The 14,328-nt window shown below is 45.6% G+C and overlaps 1 long non-coding RNA gene across 1 annotated transcript; it reads left to right on the plus strand.

Moving 5' to 3' along the window:
* The first annotated feature begins 1,506 nt into the window (after positions 1-1,506).
* On the plus strand, positions 1,507-12,341 carry LOC125942050 (uncharacterized). The gene is made up of 3 exons (XR_007464757.1): positions 1,507-1,687; positions 8,968-9,018; positions 12,154-12,341. It is a non-coding gene; the product is annotated as an uncharacterized LOC125942050 (long non-coding RNA).
* The last annotated feature ends 1,987 nt before the right edge of the window (positions 12,342-14,328 follow it).

A 14,328-nucleotide genomic window follows, 5' to 3' on the forward strand; every position in this document is an offset into this window, starting at 1 on the left:
CCGAAAATGTACACCAGCTGCCAAAGTAGAATACATTGGTTACTGCTAAATTAGCTCTTTGTTTGTCTGGTTGAGCTCTGTGCCACCAGATGGTTGGACCCTGCGGTGCGGGCCACTCGCATTCGCGCCTCTGCCCATCCAGCCAATTGCCGAGTCTGCCTGCATTTACTGGAATACCAGACATACTGAAACTCTCTATTGTGGTAGTTATCCTCCAGCGTGAAGTGACTGCTGTAATCACGTAGATCCTGCTGCCGATTGGATACCAACAGCCCAATGCACTGCAGCCACTCTGCTCGTCTGTTGCCTTGCAGAGGGACACATTGTCACAGCTTGACATGTCGCCAATTGCAATATTTGCAGCCCACAATGCAACAAGGGCGATTCATGGACCTCGGGAAAAGAAACCTCGAGACCAACACTGACTGCACAGTTCAAATAAACATGAAGCAGACGACACTTGCTGTGTGCCGGAAGTGCTTGAGTGTAGTGCTAAATTGAAGTAGTGTATTCTCTTTCTGTAACTTTTTTTTTATAGAAACAAATTAACCAACATTCCAACTATTACAAAGAACATTTGTTCACCATAAAGTTGAAAAAAAATTGTCAATGGCGCAATGTGGGTAGCAAATCGGATAGCTCGCCCGACTGACATCACGCGCCATGACAAAAAGGTAGGAGGGAAGGTAGGTGAATGGTGGCAACAGATACGCAGTGTGCCTTAAAAAGGTAAATACAAATATAGGAATGTTGGGGGCCACCACGCCGTTCAACAACCAGGTGAATGTTAAGAGAGTTACAGTGACTGACGGAAAATGAGAGTTTTAAGGAAGGGAGGGGGGTGATGGTACGAAAGGGGGGGTGGGGGAGACACGCATAAAATGCACCAAGATTGAAGGTGGCGAAAAATTTGGGACATAGGAAGAGTATTTCGTCACTGCCTGATCTCTTGGCTCCAGACGGCTGTGGCCAGTTGCCTAGCTGTGGTTCACCTACTCCGTCGTAACACCAGCTGCTTGCTGCCGAGAGCCCATCCTAACAAAACATCTCTGCAGTCTTCAGAACAGCCGGGTGTCGGGAGACATAACACTTTCAAATCTTTCGGAGCTGCTAGCCCTTATTTTACTGCGAGCTATAGATGCCATAATCTTGACAGATGCTTCCAACACAGAAAGCAGCTCTACATTGAACTGTCTGCCTCATTGATTCCCGAGCGTGATGAAATAATGATATGCATCGCGTGATGAGGACCACAATATCATGATCACAATTAAGCTCCCTCCAAACATCTGTTCAAACAAGTCACTGCCTGATCTCTCGGCTCTAGACGGCTGTGGCCAGTTGCCTAGCTGTGGTTCACCTACTCCGTCGCAACACAAGCTGCTTGCTGCTGAGAGCCCATCCTAACAAAATATCTCTGCAGTCTTCAGAACAGCTGGGTGTCAGGAGACATAACACTTCAAATCTTTCGGAGCTGCTAGCCCTTATTTTACTGCTAACCTATGGATGTCATAACCTTGACAAATGCTTCCAACACAGAAAGCAGCTCTGCATCGAACTGTCTGCCTCATCGATTCCCGAGTGTGATAAAATAATGATATGTGTCGCGTGATGAGGACCACTATACCATGATCACAAGCTCCCTCGAAACATCTCTTCAAACAAGTCGGGCCGCAGTTCATCGAAAGTGAGTGAAACTTGCATCATATGCTACTATCAAAGTTCTGGCGCAAAACTTTTATTCCTGTATTTGAAATGTAGAAGAATATAGCATGGGAACAGCACAGAAAGAGCGCTTGAGTGATAGGCAACTTGCAGAATAGTGCGCACCCTTTTTCGTACGTAGTCGTAGCCGAACCACACACTAGGAGATATGTGGTTAATAGGCCGCCTGCTGGCATGAGTTGGATACTTCATGGTGGTGGTAGGAAAATTTTGTATTTTTGTATTTCTTTGGTGAAAGTGAGGCTGCCTCCATAGGCAGCCTGATGACAATGGCGTAACGGAAAGGATGGATGGACACAGCAAACCGACTCTCGGTTTCTTTACTGCTTCTTTACTGATGCCACACTAAAAGAAAAGAAAAAAGGGACACACACACTCACTCTCTTGAAAAGCATTATTTGACAAATAAACAAGGTGTTTCCAAGCATAGGTGCCAGTCAGTTCATTCAGAACTACCTGCACTACAGCAGCTTCTGCAGGAGTGGTGGTGTAGTGAAATTCTCCTAAAGGGACACTAAAGAGCAATATCAAGTAAGTTTAGATTGGTAAATTATCCTTTCAAAGCGTTTTCATTTATTTGATGAAAGAGGGCTGGTTACTAGCAGAGAAAATGAAGACCAAGCTTCCCTGAATTGTATGTCTAAAGTTCATCATTGGTACACCGGCATGGCCTCATGAATGTCAAAAGTATTTTCTTGAACTTGAGCCTTTCTGGCTCAAGAAAACTTCTCAAATGTAGCTAGGTTGAGTTGTTGGCTTCTTCACAATGCAACATAGTCCTTGTTTGCCAACAAACAATTAACTAGACCCGAGTAGATTCTGTGAAAATCATGGCATCCTGGCAAGCTGGAGTGGAAACTCCAGGCAGTGCTGCCACCCGTCTCGTTTTAGATGCGAAGCAGCTTATGGTCGGGGCTATGTCACTCCCTCCCTCCGCCATGCGGCGTCCACACCCCTACTGCGCATGCGCATCCTCCTCCCCCTTCTCTCCTTGTCTCATCTCTCCTCTCGGCATTCCTCCTCTCCGACGCTCCTCTCTGGATTGCGGAACGAATGGCAACACCTGCGACTCCGCGGGCGATAATGCGAAGCAGCTTAAGTTAGAAGCGCGACGGTAGGCGCCCCAGAGGCACCGGCAACAGTCACCAAGTCCGCGCGCGTTTGGTGCGAACGCGGGCAAAACGCCGACGGCGTCAACAACAGTTCTGCGCGTTGCTGGTGCTGCTGCATGTCCAAGTTTATACAGCTGATAAAACTACCTTGAGTTGACCCCATGGCTGCTTCGCATACTACTCAGGGTTCCCCTATGGGAAGATGGTGCAATTTTTTTTTAGTCCTTTGTGGCTTACCAAGCCTCTTCTTTCTTACAGTAAGAGTGGCTATTTTTCTATTGCAGAAAAATAATTCTCTAATACAGCTGAGCTTAATATTCCTCTTTAGTGCCCCTTTAAGAACTACAGTCTTTTCTGTGAAAATAAGGTGCAGAGGACCACAAGTAGTTTCAATAAGAGGCAGCATATGGTAACTTAAAATTCTTCACCTTTTCATGGCAATGGATTAGCAAAATGCAGCTTTCTTGCAGAAGCCTTAATGTTCATGCTAGTCATTAGGGTTCTGCCCATTATATGTATAGAGGGTTCTGTGTTTTTGATAGCCAAAGGGAGCCAAGAAATGTCCACAGGTGGTACTTTCTCCAGTCACTCATGTCAGAGAAACATGGTACCTGCAGCATGAATGACAAGTTGCACCTATTTCAGCATGCTAAATGACTATGCTTGAGCCTTGAGGGTGCCTTGGTATGCAGGTTAGAAAGCAGAGTGCTGCTTCATTGTGTAAACATGAAGCAGATCTATGGATTTTGACAGTGTCTACTCGGAACTAGCTAATTGTTTATCAGTAAAGGACTACATTAAATTCTAAACAAATCAAGGGTGCAGACTAACAATATTGAGGAACTTTCCTGCGCCAAAATACAAGAAAATACTTAAAAATATTTAAAATCTATGACGTACCACACTGACGTATCAACAAAATTCAGAGAAGAGAAGCTTGGCCATCATTTTCTCCAGTAATTCAAATTCAAATTTATTTTCATCTCAAGGATGAGGGTAGGCTCGGCAGAAAAGTGACGTTTGTCACTTGAGGCGAACTCAAGCCAATAACTGTTCTTGTGAAATGAAAATACCAGTATGGAATGATTCAGTATTGCTCTTTAGATTCACTTCTATGAGCTCCCGCAGAGTTCATATGAAAAACTGGTGTGTACAGGGGCTCCGGAAGTATATCTGATGTGTGGGGGCGACGTCTGGGGGCTCATGTCGCATTGTGTAGTTAACCTCTCTCTCTATATTCTCGTCTATAGGCTCGTCTCTTGAGCATCTCTAGATGATATCGTAATAATATATATTGTGAGACGTTGACTGATGCGATGCCTTTATTTCCGAGCAGCCGCCGGAGGCAGAGACGCAGCACCGCACGAGACAAAAGATGATGAGTCGTATGTACAGATAACGACAACGATATGCACAAATAACGCTCACACAAGATGATGAGTCGTTTGTACAGATGACGACGACGATATGCCCAAAATGTGCTCACTATATATATATATATATATATATATATATATATATATATCGACGACCACTGACGAAGCATAGTGCAGAGAAATGAAGGCTGCAGTCTGCTAAAATCTTTGGAGATTTATTAGTGCGAACGCTCATATTGGACAAACAATGCGCTGTCTTTACGAGCACAGATATAGCTTAAATCTTGCTCGCCCTTATTTTTATGGTTCTAACCCTATATGGCATAGTCGTTCTTTTAGGTAATTTATTCCGTTGAACAATTTTTGTACCTAATTTTTACCATTGAATCCTTTACGTTGTCGGGATATGATGCCAACGGCCCTCTGCCTCGACACACCAAGCCCCGCGGTTGGCGCATGCCTGCGCATCAACCGCGGTCCGGTACAAGCTCGAGGAAACAATAGACAACCACGTGTACACTCGGAAAGCATTTATTACGACTGCAACTAACACTTCGAGCAGGCCAGCTAGCTATAGTTGACATCGCTGAGGGTTCCCTCGAAGAGAATAATACACTAGGTAAAGAAGGGCTTCCGACTTACCAACTGGGGAATACGGGGGGGGGGGGGGGGGGGGGGGACGCGGTTGACTAACCACGTGCGGGAATACGGGAGCGACGGCAGAGACTTCCGCCGTCGCCGCTTGCTGGAGACCAAAGAGCAGGTACCCGGGCCATAGCCCGGGCCACAGAATGCCCGGGCGATATCAGCGGGATCTCACGTGACCCACCCGGTGGCGCTGATAGCGCTTGCGATTCCCGCGCGCCGCCCGCGGAAGGAAAGTTTCCCCTCTCCCAACTCTCCCTGGCACGCATGCGCTTGACGCTACGTTCGCTGCCCGTGCGGCAGTTATGGGATCCGAGGATTCCCACATCCCTCCACCCTTAAATATTGCACTACGGCGGAGAAATCGCTGAACGACGGCATTGACAAAGTATCCGGGCAGATGCGATGGTAAACTCCGGCAGGAAATGTCCGAATCCACGTTGATAGGTAGCACAGTCCTGTGTGGCGGCCGCCCACATGTGGCAGCCGTCACAGTGGTTGACGATGACGGGGGCTGAAGATGGCTTGCCCTCAAGATGTGCGCCGCAATGTCCACTCGGGAACAGCGGGTCAGGACTTTCTCGAAGCGGCGCGCGCGCCGGCTCGATGAACCTCGCACCGACGCATCCTCGTGGGAGTGTTTGATGGTGGGCCTCCCTCATTGTGGCTGCCATGTGCTGCTGCATCGGGCCGCGAACAGGGCGGGGCCGAGACAGCAGGCAGGAGCGTGGACCATGGCAGCAATAGCAAGTCAACGCGGCTTCACTCGTTCTGCAAACTCGCTCAAATGCACTCCACAAACACTTAGAATTAAGGCAGTAGAGGCCGCCGCAGCGTCGGCCGTCTGACACGATGCTGAACCACCCGTCTACCGCATAGCTTTATGCGGCAACGAGAAAAAAACAAAAAACAATCCAGTTCGTTTGAATGAAGTTATTCGCTTCGACCGAATTTTTCCGGTCCGATACAGCGCGAAAGTGGGCGATGCTCGTATGAACAAAGCGCTCTCTGGTCCCCCGAGATTTCGGTTATTCCGCCCGCAAAATAGAAGAACTAGCGAATCCGCTTGCACCCGCTAAATGTCACGGCATGGTCGTCTTCGAACATGCGACCGGCAGCTCCGCAGAGCCTTAGGCCTAATCGCGTCCATGACGGATACCAATGCCACAAAAGACCCATAGAGGGTTCCAATGAGCCGCCGCGAGGAGATGCAGGCCTAGCTAAGTGGTCCCCGCTCGCTGCTCAACACGCAGCTTCCGAGCAGACTCCTGGGACTGCGCCCCGCTGACGTCCTAGCCAGCGTTTCCAGCACCCGGTTCCCAGAGCCAAAGATACAGAAACGATGCTATTTACATATGTACAGGGAAAATCGACCACCGCGTCGGCTGCTGCACTCACTCGCTTCGGGCGTACTCTTAAAAGAAAACTTGCTGCAAATCTCAGCGTCTACACGAGTGCGGCGACACTGGCGCAGCGTTAACTCGCGCTCAAGAAAGCCCACACAGATCTATTATAGCTAGCAATCACGCCTTCGGCTGAGGCCTAACGCTGGTCCAGACAGATCGTCGTCCCGTTTTCCAAGAGCTTGCCCCACGTTGGGAACGCCAAAATGTCGGGATATGGGGGGATGCCAACGGCCCTCTGCCTCGACACACCAAGCCCCGCGGTTGGCGCATGCCTGCGCATCAACCGCGGTCCAGTACAAGCTCGAGGAAACAATAGACAACCATGTGTACACTCGGAAAGCATTTATTACGACTGCAACTAACACTTCGAGCAGGCCAGCTAGCTATAGTTGACATCGCTGAGGGTTCCCTCGAAGAGAATAATACACTAGGTATAGAAGGGCTTCCGACTTACCAACTGGGGGAATACGGACGGCCGTGGCGTTTGCCGCGGCAAGAACGTGGTTGACTAACCACGTGCGGGAATACGGGAGCGACGGCGGAGACTTCCGCCGTCGCCGCTTGCTGGAGACCAAAGAGACGCGGGCGATATCAGCGGGATCTCACGTGACCCACCCGGTGGCGCTGATAGCGCTTGCGATTCCCACGCGCCGCCCGCGGAAGGAAAGTTTCCCCTCTCCCAACTCTCCCTGGCATGCATGCGCTTGACGCGACGTTCGCTGCCCGTGCGGCGGTTATGGGATCCGAGGATTCCCACGTCACCAACTGCAAGCAGCCGGGCATCTACCACGTGTGGCTACCTTGCTTGTAATAAGTACTTCTGCAAAGCATTGTTTTCAATACTAAGTGTAAAGAACATGTCATCATTCAGCATACTAAGAGACGCTTCCAAAACACCAATGAAGCTACGGGGAGACCAAAGCTGGAACCCGGGCTGCCGGGAGAATAGACACTCCCTATCTGGTTATCTCACAGCGCCCTTGGCCTATTTTTCGTGTTTTGTTCCTCATCCGGAGTCTATGTCAATCAGATGACGCTGATGCCATCCCATGTAGCCACCATAGCACGCTTACGTGAAACATCAAATGCGAAAGTGTGGGGGCATGCCCCCACTGGTTTAGAACCTGTGGTGGCTACTGCCCCCACTGTACACACCTAGGGCTACCTTCCCACTAAACACAACCGGCTACCTTCCCACTCGTTTTCCTAAAACATTTTACACGCATTATTCAAACTTGCAGCACCACGCCAATCAAAAGAGTTTCAAGACGTATGCAACACATTTGAAATATCATTACTTTCGTCAATGCTTTTGCTCTTGATGCACAATCTCGGCGTACACAATTCGGTACACAGCACTTGAAAGGGATAAAGTGTCTCGCATTGGTGTGATCTTACCAAAATAAATCTAGGACTCCTTGTTATGGCAAAATAAATGCTGGGCTGTGCACTAAACCGTAATTTTGCTGCTATATCTTTTACTTATTCCTAGAAACTGCATTTAAAATGCGATTAACCTCTTTCCTGCCATGCCATTATTCTGAATTCTAACCAAAAATTGACAAATTAATTTTAAAGACCTCAGTTGCCAGCATGTTTTACTTCCTCCGACAGAATAACTCGCTCCTACTTGCACTGTCCCAAGGATTGTGTGATGCCATCTACCAAAAGCATGACAAACCACTGAGATGAAACCATCTCGTTCATGGCATTGCTTGAAAATAAAAAGTATTATCGACGAGCTGAGCTCATTTTTGGCCATTTTTACTTGAAACACAGGACGAACCCAGCTCGTACTGCATGTGAGCTGGGCTTAAGATGAGGTGCAGGAAAGCACCTCAATACCTGCAATGGATAAAAGTAAATGAAACGAACAAAAGTGGATCATTGGTGGAGTGCAGACAGTAGTGACGAATATACATGTTCCCTCAAGAACCACCTTTTCCCATGTAATTGATCTATGATGTTGTGGAGGTCGTCTTTTCGACCGCACAGAAGCCTTCAATGCATCTGCGCTTCCTTGTGCAATCAGTCATTGGAATGACCTGCCTAATAGCACTGCTGATATTCACGATTCCAAAGCCTTTAGAAACGCAATCTATGAAACCATCTATGACTGTCTAGTGATTGCCAATTTAATATTGCTTGTAATCATTTATCTATTATGTATTGAATTATTTCTGCACAAAACAAAACTGTACACTATGTTGTTAATTATTGCTTTAACTGTTCTTACATTATTTTTACTACATTTAGCCCTTGTATAATGTGTTGTTCTTGTTCCTTTTGATATGTTCTGTTTCTTTTTTTCTTTAATTATTATGTAATGCCCCCGCCCCCTCACACCACCCTCACATAATACTCCTATTTAGAGCCTGTAAGGAACTTGTAAATAAATAAAAATAAACGTGCTCTGCACCTACATAACAACCAACCCCCCATTGCTTGTTCCACATTTTCAACTCTTAAGTCTTTTCAGTATCTTGCTCACCCACCTATTTCACTGGACCTCTTGCATGATGATTTGTACATTTTTGAACCACTTGGAGAGGACAGAGCATGGTGCAGGAGATGGTGGAAGCATGACTGCCACCCAAGGACAAAATATTTTTCTACTGCTATACATGCGCAGCCAAAGTTGTGACAACCTAAGTGCCCATAGGGTTCTAAAGGGATTTTGCATGGTGTGGGCTCCTTTCCTAGGACTGTTCACCCATCAATAAAGCCAGGGATGCGTGTGCACATTTTTAACCGGTGAGTAACCGTTGGCCTCCTGCAGCCGAGGTGGACACTCAACCACAAGGCCATGGCTCTATAAGCATGCTCTGTAAGCAAGCACATCGGTAATCATCGGGCATCGTGATCAGCACACATGTGAAATAGCTGAAGCATTTTACTAGGGGTGTGCAAATATTCGAAACTTTCGAATAATGAATCGAATAGTGGCCCGAATCGAATAGTCACTATTCGTAAATTTGAATATTTTTCAAATGCTTTTACAATATTTCAAAACATCAACTGCACCCAATTAAACATAATATTGGAGCAAAAGTATGTTAAATTTTCACCCCCGCAGGGCGTAGTATAAACATAAAACATGAGAACTTGCGTAATGGAGCAGGCTAGGTCACTTATGTAGGTGAACTTTATAGTCTATACAGCGATCATTCACGCTCTCTGAAGAGTCCTGTGCATACGAAGGAACTACTTGTTTGCTCCTAAGGCTTCGTTCGTGCTTTCAATAAACGCTTCTTAATGTGCTATGTAATGACAGAAACGTGCTAACTTTAAGAATGCTAGGATGTGAACATTGTTTTATATTAATTGTGACAACAGCTGTTGATTATTCAAAAGCTATTAGAAAACTATTCGATATTTGATTCAATTCGCTTGTGGCACTCTATTCAATTCGTATTCGATTCGGTCTCAAAATCACTATTCGCACACCCTTACATTTTACATTGTAAAACATGAAGGCATGTGCGTGAGCAAGGCTTTGATTATGCTGTAAAAAAAATTGATTTACTTGGTGGCTCACGATCTTTTTGATCACATGACCTTATGGGGATTTTTGTTTTTTCCAAGGATGCTGATTTATGTTCGTACGTTTTTTCAATAAACTTTCAGCCGACAGACAGCGTTCATCCTGTGTTCTCCCTAAGTCGTCTTCGTCAATTTTTGCACTGCTTACAATGAATAACTTCCAATTTCACCATCCTTCTATAGTAAACAAAATTGGTCTTGAAGGAGCACACAGTGTACTTATTTCGCACCTTTTGCGTCCTTTTCTTACAGTTATTTGTTCTTTTTGTACCTCCAAATGCTACTCCTGCTTTGGGTCCCTAAAAAGGATTGAGCACTATTCTTGAACTCCCTTTTCACGAAAATGTCCGAAAAATTGGGCAGTCTGAAAAAATTAATGCATGCCTTTTACTGCCCCCAAAGGCTAAAATCACCACAGGTATGTCCGAAATAGCTCTGAAGGGCTGCCAGTACACTAATAGGGGTGTCAGCGCTCGTACTGTGACGAGAGAAAGAGGGTGCATGCGTGTATAATTAAGCAATATGTACTGAGTGACAGAACAGTGGCTCCTTTCCTTGAACTTAAATAAAAAAAAAAAACTTAGTTATTGATGCGAAAGCATCAAATGGCCCATTGAGTGAAAAAGCCGGCGTCTGTAGCAGCGAAATGGCACCTAAATTTCCATTGGCTACGAAGCCATGTCACGAAAGTGCCTAAACGGAGCAGAGCGGGTGAATCGGAACACCTGCTGCCGCGCTAGCGCATTAGGTGTTGTGTGAGGGGAGAGGACATTGCCATGACACCACGTCACCAGCGCGACTCGACGGAGCAGATACGGCGACGCAACGCCGCGGGGCGAGACGGGTTGTCGTCAGCGAGGCAGTCGCAGGGTCCTTATCTCTCTCTCTCACCCACACTGGGCTTAGCTGCTACGCGCGCCTGCTGGCCTTGGTCAAGGCTGCTGCTGCTTCTTTGGTCTCTCGTCGAGCAGGAATTCAGGGGCATGCGGCGTCCTTGATTTCGCAGCAATATCGTCCAAATGATTCCGGTCTACAGCTAACATAGAAACTGTACAAAAACAATAACCCGCACCAATTTACACGCAAAACTTGATAACATACCCCGCAGCAAAACTCGAAAACATTACTTGCAGCACAAGACACGAAGTATTGCTCAGCGGCGTTCAACTGGACATTAATGCTTTCGCGTTCACAACTCATAAGAAGTGCTTAGGTGTCCCCGGATATTTATTAGTATTATAAAAATTTAGCTTTTCCGACGATGTGACTATATAGTTCATGTGAACCGGACGTTCTACGCAGCACGAAAAGACACAAGCTAACGAGTTCGCACCAATGCCCTACGACGTCATAAGGCTGTCGAAATGCTACCGCAGTTGATTATTTGTAGACTCGTTAGGCAACTGTGTCTGGTTTTCGAGTGCCAGCAGAAAATGAACAGTGCATTAATTTGAGAAACGGACGATTGTATTAACGTGCAAGCTTTATGTGACATTATGCAAGTCCGCGGGAGTGTGTTTAAGTACTTTTCCGGTCTTACATTTTAAAAAGCGCAGTAGTTTTATGACGGGTTCTCAATGTTTTAAATTGTGCTTGAAGAACTATGCATACCACTCTTTGTTTGAACAAAAGAAACAATCAAATTTTTTCGATCCTGGCTGCGGTGGCTAAATTTCAATGGGGGTGAAATGCAAAAACCCCTGTGTACCATGCAACAAGCATGCACGCCCTGCTGGATATGCACGATAGTCATCTATATTTACGCGGGGCATGAATTAGTATATTCAAGACTGTCGTTTATGTATTTAAGGGGCGCAAGGCGTCGCAAAGTGTGCGAACAGGACGACTGTAAAATACAACAAAAAGCTCGGCCATATTGATACGACTGCCTTTGTCAAAAGTAAACTCAAATTCATACGAGTCTTCCTTGAACGTGCGACAACTAGGTATATAAACAGTCTTTGAATATAGTAAAACTTGAACGCTACATGCCTTGACAGACGCTGTAAAAAATTAGATAGGGCAAATCAGTTATGCAGAATTCTGCAAGGTGGTGGAAGGTTCATGAAAGGAAAATTGGCATCCACCCGTATGTAGCACGAAGCTACAAAGGAAACCCACCCAGGTTTCTCAGAAACAAAGCTTCGTAGTCGAGGATAAATTCGAACCAGCATGAATTTTTCTTCAACTACGGAGCTTTGTTTCTGTAAAACCTGTGTGTGTTTCCTTTGTAGCTTCGTGCTACATACGGGTGGATGCCAATTTTTCCTTTCATGAACAAATTAGATAGCCGGCATTCAGAACTTCCTTGCCTTGTATTATACATGGGATCCTTTTTTTTTGCAGGTTTGGAGGTGATCCATCATGTCTGCTAAAGACAGCTGCTTCGTAAAAGATTGCGCCATCGCTGCCTTTTTCCGCAGCCGACGAAAATAAGCTCGGCATGCTACAACACAGATGCACAGTCAGCGATCCTGATAATCTCTGTGCCGGTCATCATGGATCACCTCGCATGCCACCTATAGTCCGTGTGTATTGCAAATACATGACTCTATGGGGTACCTAGCAGTGCTGCGAAGGCCTCCAAATTATCGGGCATGTCCAAAAATTGGTTGTTGACTGTATACAGCCTTGTACAAATGCTGCTCAAATTTTATTTTATAATATTATGTAATGTACAGTCGACCACCGCGCGAGTGTACTACTATGTAATGCCCTAATAGGGCCTTTAAGTGTAAATAAATGATAATATAAATATGTATATGTGATACATACACACTACCTGCCATAGTGTCTCAGTGGCTATGGTGTTCTGCTGCTGATCAGGAGGGTGTGAGTCCGATTCCCAGCTGCAGTGGCTGCATTTCGATGGGGGCGATATACAAAAACACTTATATACTTATATTTAGGGGCACAATAAAAAACCTCAGGTGATCAAAATGAATCCGGCGTTCTTCACTACAGCGTTTCTCATTATCTTTTGTGCAGTTTTTGGACGTTAAACCCCACAATTTTACAGTGAAGCTGTCAAGGGGAGTTCCGCAACGGTTTACGTGTGGCAGTGAAGGCCGGCGTGTGATGACGCCCTGAATTTGCTTTGAAACATATTAATAAATGATTGTAATATAATAGTTACCTTGCGTATATCTCATTTGAATATGCAAGTTTTTTTTCAAAGCAGTAATTCATTAATTTTTTTTTTATCAAGTCGTCTTAAACCGACTTGACATTGGAGGTCGGCTAGGAGTTTGTATGGCTGCAGCGCTGAATGCTGACACGGTCATGCTGCAATGCAGCCTGCATGGAAGCCATCACTACGAATCTGCTGTAAAATGTAATTATTAATGATTATAAAATAAACGTTGCCTTGCATATACTTCACTGGAGTATACTTTGGCTAAGCCATGCTTCCATACCAACTCGCCCATTTTTCCCTTTTGGAATATACTTTATTGCAGGAGTTGCTTTTCTTTTTTTTTTTCCTCCAGCAATCTGTAATTGTTGCTTCTCGCATCGCATTTTATTATCTCCATGTTGAAGGCCAGCTAGGAGTTTGTATGGCTGTGACGGTGAAAGCTGATTGAGTTGTCCAGCAACGCCGCCTGCATGGGTGCCCTGTAGTGGCCGCAAGACCAAAGCATCGGTTAGAATCATCACAAGAACTGCCAACAAACAGACGCTCAGTACTTCTTTAAGAGTGTGAGAAGTCGCTTATACACTTCGCTATCTTTGCAGTTCCTCAGATTGGCATACATCTGCGAAGGATTTTTATTGCAATATATATGCACTGCAGTATTTAACCCAGATTTTCCTGGGCCAGAAATGAGCACTGTGGGATGAAGAGGTCATCTGTATACTTATTTATTCAGCCACAAAGTCGGAGACAAAATAGGAACACTTCCAAGTCAAAATTGAGCAGGGTGAGCTCCAGAGGTAGCTCAAAGTATGAGAGGAAGTTTTACTTGACAGCAGAAGTTCAGGCATATGTTAATTGAGAAGTATAAAGAAATACACTGACTTTTTGCAAATGTACACAGTCATGCAGAGAGATTATGATGACAAATTACAAAAAGTCCTCCCATTCCTTGCACAGCCTATGCAATGCGGTCATACAAGCAGTTTTGTGGAAGCACCAGCATAGGATTCATGTGTACCTAGTAAATGTTCGACGTGTTGCAGTATTGCTCCTTCATATCAGTGTAAAAGTAATCACTATCCCTAACACCAAATATCAAGTGTATAGCATGCTACCACTGACAAAAGAACAATGGTTTTAAAGGAGCCCAGCAACATTTTCAGAATACAGTAAGTAAATCCATCTAATCACTAGGCATGTTTTCACAAACAGCTGAGCCAAATATTCCTGTGCATGGGCAGGGAGGCTACAATATCTCTTGAATGACTGCTTGCTGTTTACCTCAACTTCTTGAATTTGCGACATTTTGTGCTTACGGTCATGCACCTACTGTTGTGCAACATGAGAGCTATTGGCGAGATTTCTTTACCTGTTGGGCAGGACCG

This window comes from Dermacentor silvarum, chromosome 1 (assembly GCF_013339745.2).
Source record: "Dermacentor silvarum isolate Dsil-2018 chromosome 1, BIME_Dsil_1.4, whole genome shotgun sequence".
Taxonomy (NCBI): Eukaryota; Metazoa; Arthropoda; class Arachnida; order Ixodida; family Ixodidae; genus Dermacentor; species Dermacentor silvarum.